The 8,008-nt window shown below is 51.6% G+C and overlaps 1 long non-coding RNA gene across 1 annotated transcript; it reads left to right on the top strand.

Moving 5' to 3' along the window:
• Window positions 1–1,114: 1,114 nt before the first annotated feature.
• LOC124240423 (uncharacterized) lies at window positions 1,115–3,318 on the top strand. The gene is made up of 3 exons (XR_006888865.1): window positions 1,115–1,167; window positions 3,041–3,129; window positions 3,253–3,318. It is a non-coding gene; the product is annotated as an uncharacterized LOC124240423 (long non-coding RNA).
• Window positions 3,319–8,008: the final 4,690 nt, after the last annotated feature.

Genomic DNA, 8,008 nt, shown 5'->3' with positions numbered 1-8,008 from the left:
GTATTAATCCCTCACTCCTCCAACCTTCCTGCAGTTTATGGCTGAAATAGCTCTTAGAAAAGTGAAGAAATTAGGCAAATGCTTTGGAACATAAGTGCAGATAATGCACATCCCACAGACTCTTTTGTGGGGTTTTTCTATACATATTGACACAGCTAATCTTTGCTTCTGCGGCATGTACATAAATATTAGCCAAGATGACTGGCATATGGTACTGTTATGGGTCTTTTAAGAAAATCTCCAACCGAATCCAATGTTTCCCATGTGGCACCTGCCACACCGTGGGCGTGGGATATTTATAGAGCAGTAATAATGATATTTGAAAACACTGTAATATCTAAAGCCTCTACTTCCCTGCAAATTCCATCTAGAAGGCTGTATCTTGCAGACAGAAGCTGCCAGCCGTTCACGGGGATTGCTGGGATGCTGAGCATTGCTGGGGTTCACACGATGGCGGATTCCAGCATTATCGTCTCTGAACTCTCATGTGGATGGAAATACTTGCAGGTGAGGGCTGGCTTTCCAGTACTGGTCTTCTGCCCTTCAGTGGGATTCAGTTTGGGATGCACTGCCCCTTGAAAACCTCAGTAGGGCCTCAGGTTACATACGGCAGTTCAGGAAATTGTGGAATCGAAGAATCTCAGGATCAGACCATCTGTGAGCCGGGAGTGAACCTGGCTACCATTTTAATCAAAACCTTCCCCTCTTCTTTAAACCAACGAGGACATTGGTTTGGTGAGAGAGGTGAAGCTGGGGTCTTTTTGTTCCTATCCCGGCACTCACGCACTCACCCCTGGTCTGTTTCTGGAGCTAATGCAACAGTGCATCATATCGGATTCAGTCCCATTCTATTTAATTTAATACGTGGTCACCAAAAAGCCCACTGGAATAATAGCTCCCACTTTTAAGTGCCTGCGATGTGCAGGCCCTCCACCATGTCCTCATTTGCATCACCTCGTTTAATTTTATCAGAACCTGTGAGACAGACACGATCATTCCCATTTTCCACATGGCTCACAGAGGTTATGTGTCTTGCCCAAAGTCCCAAAACCAGTCAGTGTTTGAGTCAGTATCTGAAGCGGGCTTTCTGTCCCTGTAGCCCTGCTCCTGCCATCAGAGTCGAAGAGGAGCAGAAGATGAAGTTGGAGATATGGTCCTTCTATATGAGTAAGGCTCATTATTGTGTCTGGCAGGCCAGAGGCGTGGGCACTGGTTAGTCACATTCCAGCCTGAGCTTCATCACAAGTTAGCCACTGACCGCCCACCATGTGCCAGGCTGGGGACCTAGAGGTGGAGGGGGCACAGCCTCTGCCTTGGAAGAACACTCAGGCTATGTGGGAGACAGACGTGCAAACTTTCGACAGTAGCACCTTGTGATCCAAGCTGGACAGAGGGACGGTCAGGGGCTGTAACTTTAACCCTGAAGGGTGGGGATCATCCCGGGAGGTGGTGTTACAGCAGCTGGGTCCAGAAGGACGGCAAGGGGCCAGTCAGCCAACGGGGGATGCGAGAGGGGGTAGGGCTGCCAGGCAGGGGACCTGCATGGAGAGGGCCCAGGAAGTCAGAGGGGTACAGTGGTTGGCAGAGACCAGATCACAGAGGGCTGTGGATGTATTGCCAAAGTCAGGGATAGACTCCACCCAGGGGACTAGGGGAGCCCTGCGGGTCATGGATGGGGAGGGTTGTCTGACTTGGATGGATAACCCATTCGGGGTGGGAGGTTTGGGGAAGGGGCGGGCGGGGGCAGGGTGCCCATGGAGGCTAGTGTAGGAACCCAGACTAAAGGTGACTGTGGCCCGAACCAGGGTGATAGTGACCATGGGAACCAAGAGAAGGTGGCCCATTGAGACTGGTTCTAGAGAAAGCATGGATGGCCTGGGGGAAAGGAGAGGAGAATCAAGGACTCCCAGGTACAAGCCGGGTCAGCAGGGTGGCGGGTGGCGCCAGCAGCTCAGCCAGGGCGATTTCCCATGGAGACCTGGAGCCAGAGAACGAGAGGATGAGGATGTGAGACAGCACCACTGAGTCTACATCCCGGATGGGCCCCCTCAGCACATGTGGGAGGGAAGGAGACATTGGCGTAGCTGCGGGTAAGCCAGGCGAGGCGCGGCGGGGAGGGCGTGTATATCCTCTGTGGTCGCTGTGAAGGGAGGTCCAAGTGATGTGCTGAGGGGAGGGGCAGAGGGCTCAGGAGAGGAGGGAGGGGTCGAACTGGAGGTTGGGTGGGACAGGGAGAATGACAGTTCTGAACAGCCCCGCAGCACTCAGAAGCCAGTAGCCCAGCAGCCGGGGTAGGCGTGGAGCAGGGGGGACCAGTGGATTGTCGCTGGGTGGGGTCTGCCAGGATGCTGAGAGGCAGGCCTGGGGCCCAGGTGTGCGGGTGGAGTCTGGGCCTGGTGAGGAGAGGGGGCGGCCAGGACGTACTCACAGGCCATAAACTTTGCAAGATCTGAAGAGAACCATGAGAGATGCTCGTGTGGTTTGTCTCCAGACACTAACTGCTGTGCCAGGATGACCTGGATTCAACCCTCCGGGGGGCTCCACAGTCAACAGGGACCGGACCCCAAAACAGCTGCTTTAAGCACTGAGCTTGCAGCCCACCTGCCCTCCTGTGCAAGACTGGCTGTGTGGCTGGGGCGGCAGGAACAGCACACTAGTGTCTCCCTGGGCAACGCGCTTCAGGACGTGAATGCCGGGGCGGCACGGGGAGAAGAAGGAGCCCTGGACCAGGAGTCCAGGGACATCACCCACGGCGCACCGCCATGGTTACTCCATCTGGGGCTCAGACGATCCCTGTCTGGCTCTTTGAAGCCATTAATGCCAACTATGAAAGGAGCACACGCAAAAGGAGAGGACTTGTAGGCGAAGCAGGCATGGGGTGGACTGCAAGCTCGATCACAGGGCCGGCTAAGTAAGCCCACCCGCCAGGGCCTGGCTGGGGGTCAATGCTGTCGGAGAGCTCGGTGGAAGGAGAAGCCCCATGAGCTCGGAGTCGGGGAGGCGTCTCCCCCAGATGGCTCATCTCTGTTTCTGATCTCAGTACAGCTCCTTAAAGACCTTGACAGCAAGCAAGTCCAGGAAAGAGGACACCCAGGGTGCACCAGGCACCATGCCAGGCACTGTACGCAGGTGAGTATTGCTCTCCCCACTTTTCCTGTGAGGAAATCGGAGCTTGGAGAAGTTAGTGAGCTTGCTCAGGTGGCTGGAATCGGAACCCACAGCTGTCTGACTGCAGGTCTGTGTGCCCCACAGGAGGCCCAAGAACCTCAGGAGACTCTCATCAGCCTGTCCATCGCTGCTGTCGGGCCACAGAGGTTTCCTTGATGCTCCAGTTGCTTAATTCACCCGGTGAGCCAGGTAGCTACCCTCAAGGGACTCACAGTGTGAGCAGCAACCTTAGAGAAGTTTTAAGGAAACTGCTTTTATGGGGTTTAGATGCTGGGAGAGGCGAGCTCCTTAAATAATTTTGCAGCTGCCGCTAGGCTGTCACCCTCCTGCAGAAACACGCCGAACAGCCACCCCATTGTGGCAGCATCTCGGCCATCTGACCACGCACACATCTGCCCACCCGCTCTGCCGCTGACAATGGGGTACGACAGATCCACGCCGGAGGGAGTGTCAGCCCGACTGTCTGGGAGGGGGGCTGGCGTTGGCTGTGGGGGCTCCTCCTCTCCTCCCGAGGGCCCCCCAGAGCTGGAGTGCGGACGTCCATCTGTGCTGGCATCACTCATTTCTGACGCAGCCTGGCAGGTGCTCTGGCTGAGGGGAGGTGGGATAAAGGCCTGGAGGTAACATTGCCTCATTTTTGTGGCAGGAGATTGACAAGAGGTCTGAGGGCAACTGGAGGGCCTCTGGTTCGCCGCCTTCAGGAAAGGATCAAGCTGGTGGAAACAAATTCAATCATTCTGATTTAAGAAAAGGCGTTTTGAGGGCTTTCCTTTCCATTTTATATCACTCCTGGAGTCTTAAATCCTAAATTCTTTTTATTCAAAACGGATTTATTTCTGAAGTATTGGCCTAATGTCATTTTAGAAACTTTACTCAGAGTTGAGTTTAAGGAGCTTATCAGGTACCTTCTGCCCACAACTTGGGACTGCAAAAGACACAGCGCACCGCCTGTATTTTGTTTTTAGAAGGATGGGTTTAATGTTCTGACTTTGTCCGACTGTGATGCCCACTACAATTATGGATAATTATTATGTCTTGCTGAGAAATTACAGTGGGATATGGGCCATGCAGAAGAAGACAGACTGATGCACACAGTGCCCCCAGTAGATTCAGAAACTAAATAGCCGTATTTAGATTTCAGTAACGGCGTGGAACAGGAAAAATTCTCTCCTGCTGGGGGGTGGGGTCACTAAAATTACTTCTAAGGAAAAAATCCCTCTCCCAACAGTGCAAGCGGAGTAATCAGCAATCTAAAAGAGGTAAGAACCAGGGAAATAAATAAAGGAATTAAAAATCAGGACATTTTAAGACTGAAAATGAGGCTTTGTTTGTAACATGTTCACGAAAAGAATGTCAGTCTTTCAAAAAAGGCTGCAATACCAGAGCCACAGGCCTCTGATTCCCATTCCCTAAGGCGGCAGATATTGATCAGCCGCCCGCCACGTACCAGATTCAAAGTATGTCAGTTTTTAAAAAATAATAGACATCCCTTAATGTCAAATCCTATTGCTATATGTGCTAAAATCACTGATTGATGACACTTTTTTAAAAATTAGAAACATTAGATTTGTAAAGGTTAATATGCTTTTTTACTCAGTCATTCAGATCCTGGAACAGACTCTCATAAGGACAAACAGTTTTTAAAATATGGTGGAGGAATTTATCACATAGAATTAATCATGGCATTCAGCCTCCTGGTGCATTTCCTATTTGGGCCACATACTCTTGCAAACCAGGGTTAAATAAGAGAAGGGCCCTGTGCAGGCAGATGGGGGTGCAAGGGCCTGGCCGAGAGTCTAGAGGGACGAGGTGGGCGAGGGAGTCGGTGAGCCTGGAAGCAAAGCAAAACAGGGCACAGGGAAGGAGAGCAAGGTAGACATGGGAACCGGCATGAGCCAGCTCATGTGAGCGAGGCTCATCTTAGGCGAGGTTTACGTGTGGCTTCCAGAGCCTCTGCAGACAGTAACCGACCTCCGTCCAAACCCCATGGTGAAGTTGGACTCACAGTTCTGTGACTTCCTAGCTCTGTAAACTTGAGCATGTTACTTGGTTTCTTGTGCCTCAGTTTCTCATAGGTAAAATGGAGCCCTTTCTTACAGGCCTGTTGTGAGGACTCAATGAGTTCATCCATTTAACATGCTTGGCACAGTGCTCAGTAAATGTTAGCTGTTATTATTTAGAAGAGTGAAGCGGATATTTTTCATTTTTTTTACTACCCAACACTGAAATCTCTTCCTCTTGTGTGGGTCCTGGTGGGAGGCAGGGCTTACCCCACACAAAGGAGGGTGAAGGTGGGCCTGGGGGCAGCCAACACACACCCCCTCTTGGGATTTTAATCCTGAGGGAGTGAGATAAAGGTGCCCAACGACCCTTAGGGGTGATCTGCAGAGCTGGTGGCCATGAGGAAGGGGTGGCAGGCCTGTGTGGCAGGGCAGCCAGACTGTCCCTGTGGTAACTTGGCATAACCCCCATTGCTAACCTTCCTGGCCCCTGCCCTCTGCTCTTGTAATAAATTCCTTTTCTGCTGAGTTAGCCAGGGGTTGTCCACTGGTTTGCAACTGTCAACTTCAGGATCAAATTCACCTGCTATTTACCCTCAAAATGAGTTTATTCAGGAATAGCCAAAACAATTGCAATCCAGGAAGCACATGCTATGGTGAACCAGAGGCAAATCCAGAAAATAAAGGAGGGGATCTGCTTTTTTTAGAGAAAAGTGGGGAGTAAGGAGAGGTTGTTCTAAAGGAAAGTCCATTGGAGGGAAGTTACAGTTCAGGGTGACAACAGCTTCTCATTGGCTGAGCTGTGGCATTTCTCATTGGCTGAGCTGTGGCGTCTCTCATTGGCTGAGCTGCGGCATTTCTCATTGGCTGAGCTGCGGCATCTCTCATTGGCTGGGCTGTTGCCGGGTGGGGAGAGAAATCTTCCTTCAGTAGTGAAGTAGTTGTACTTCTTGTCAGAGATGCAAGTATGAGTCTCTTCCTGTTTGGTGTAACTGATGGTGTGTGATAGGGTGCGAGAGCTCCCCCTAGAGGCCGCCACCTCTCCACTTGGTTGAGGTTTCTTATTAATTTCCACACCTCCAAGAACTCTTAGAGGAGCCAAGCTCAACAGTGTTGTCAAATATCACTGCCCCCTGGAGACCAGGGTTAGGCTGACGGGGTGGAAGGGCCAGAGGCATGATGACAAAGCGAGCCCTTGGGAGGGCAGGACAGGCAGAAGCCACACCCGTACCTCTGAACCTGGAGATGGTAGGGGGCTGGGAGGCCAGCAGGTAGGGGAGGCAGCAAATGCTTACCCAGGACCCACACTGCAGGTTTTTGGTCTCTAATCCTTTATCACTGTTTCTCTGCCAACTCCTTCCTTGCTGGGAGCATGGATTCTTCTGCAAGTGGGGCAAGGGTGTGTTTATCAGCTTGTTGCAAATTACATGGTAAACACCATCCCCCTGGCTGAGGCGGTTACTGAGTCTCTTTGTTAGATTAATAAGATTACAACAATCTGGGCAGACTTTCAAGTGTTTATTTTCAAAACCTTACTTCAGAGGGTGGTGGTAACACAGTACCAGGCCTGACTGGATCCCGGGTGTTTGGCTAGAGGGCGTTTCTGTTCTGAGTGCTTATTTCTCCACATATGGAGGAAAAATGGTCATTAATCCTCAACCTCTGACAATTTATAGTCCGTATCCTACAGTCCGTTTTGTGATCAAAAACTTGAGGTTTAACACCTACATGTTGTCAGCCTTGTGGCCCAGCCCTCAAAGGGGTCTGAAAAGGGGCTACAGAGAATCCTTTCCCGCAGCTTTTAAGCTTTCTGGTAGACGGCCTGTCCTTCAGTTTGTAACTATGGGCATTTCGGCAAAATTTACTCCAAGTGAAATGCTGTAACGCAACCCCGTTTTCCTGTTGACTGGTGTTATTACATTATGGATGTTACAGCTCCTCGGCAAGCACTCGCCAGGCTTTGGGGCACATGGGGGTGCAGGCTGGGGCGGCTCTCCCTGCTGCACTTTAGGACTTCAATCACGCTCTGCCCCGGGACTCTGCGTAGCTCTGGGCCCTGCGGGCCGCGAGGACTGGGGGGATCCGAGATGGCAGAAACCGTCTCTGCCTGCGAGGCGCTCTCAGCCCACTGGGGCCATGGAAGCCTTGCACCTCCCAAGCACACAGGCTCTCACAGCCTTCACCGTGTCCAGTCTGCCTTCCCCACCTCTCCTCCCGCCGCAGTCTCCCCAGGTCCACCTGCCCCACCCGTCTCTCCTTCCCTCTAACGCACAGCCCCAGACCGCGGCTGTGGACACTGCACTTCCCAGACACTCTGAGCAGTCTCACGACTCGGCACAGGTTGACCCAGTTCCCTCGCCCTGCCACTTCCTTCCCCGCCTCCTCACACCCTTCCAGACAGGGCTGCTCTTCTGGAGCTCATCCCTAAGCTCTGGGCTCTCCCATATTCCACGCACCCAACTTGGTCCCGGGATTCCCCACCTGGCTTTAGACTTGACTGCCTCTCTGTCTGACTCTCCCATGAGGCGCTGCACTCTTTGAGGACATTTCAAACTCATCTTTATGTCCTCCATGCTGAGCCTGGGATGTACCACATACTGGGAATTTAGTAAATGTTAAGTGAGTACATGGGTGAATGAATGAAAAAAATGAGTACATACCTTAACAGAGATACAAATAATAATTAGCTTTATGTAAAGGCTTGTCAATTTACAGAAGTTTCATACACATCAGTTTACATGATCCTCATGGCAAGTTAGAATAGTTACCAATGCCTGAATTTCAGAGAGGTTAAACTATTGTAACAATAACGATAGCTCTAATGCCTGAGGACTGACTGT

The sequence above is a fragment of the Equus quagga genome, chromosome 5 (genome assembly GCF_021613505.1).
Source record: "Equus quagga isolate Etosha38 chromosome 5, UCLA_HA_Equagga_1.0, whole genome shotgun sequence".
Taxonomy (NCBI): Eukaryota; Metazoa; Chordata; class Mammalia; order Perissodactyla; family Equidae; genus Equus; species Equus quagga.
This window is presented reverse-complemented; position numbering and strand designations above follow the sequence as displayed.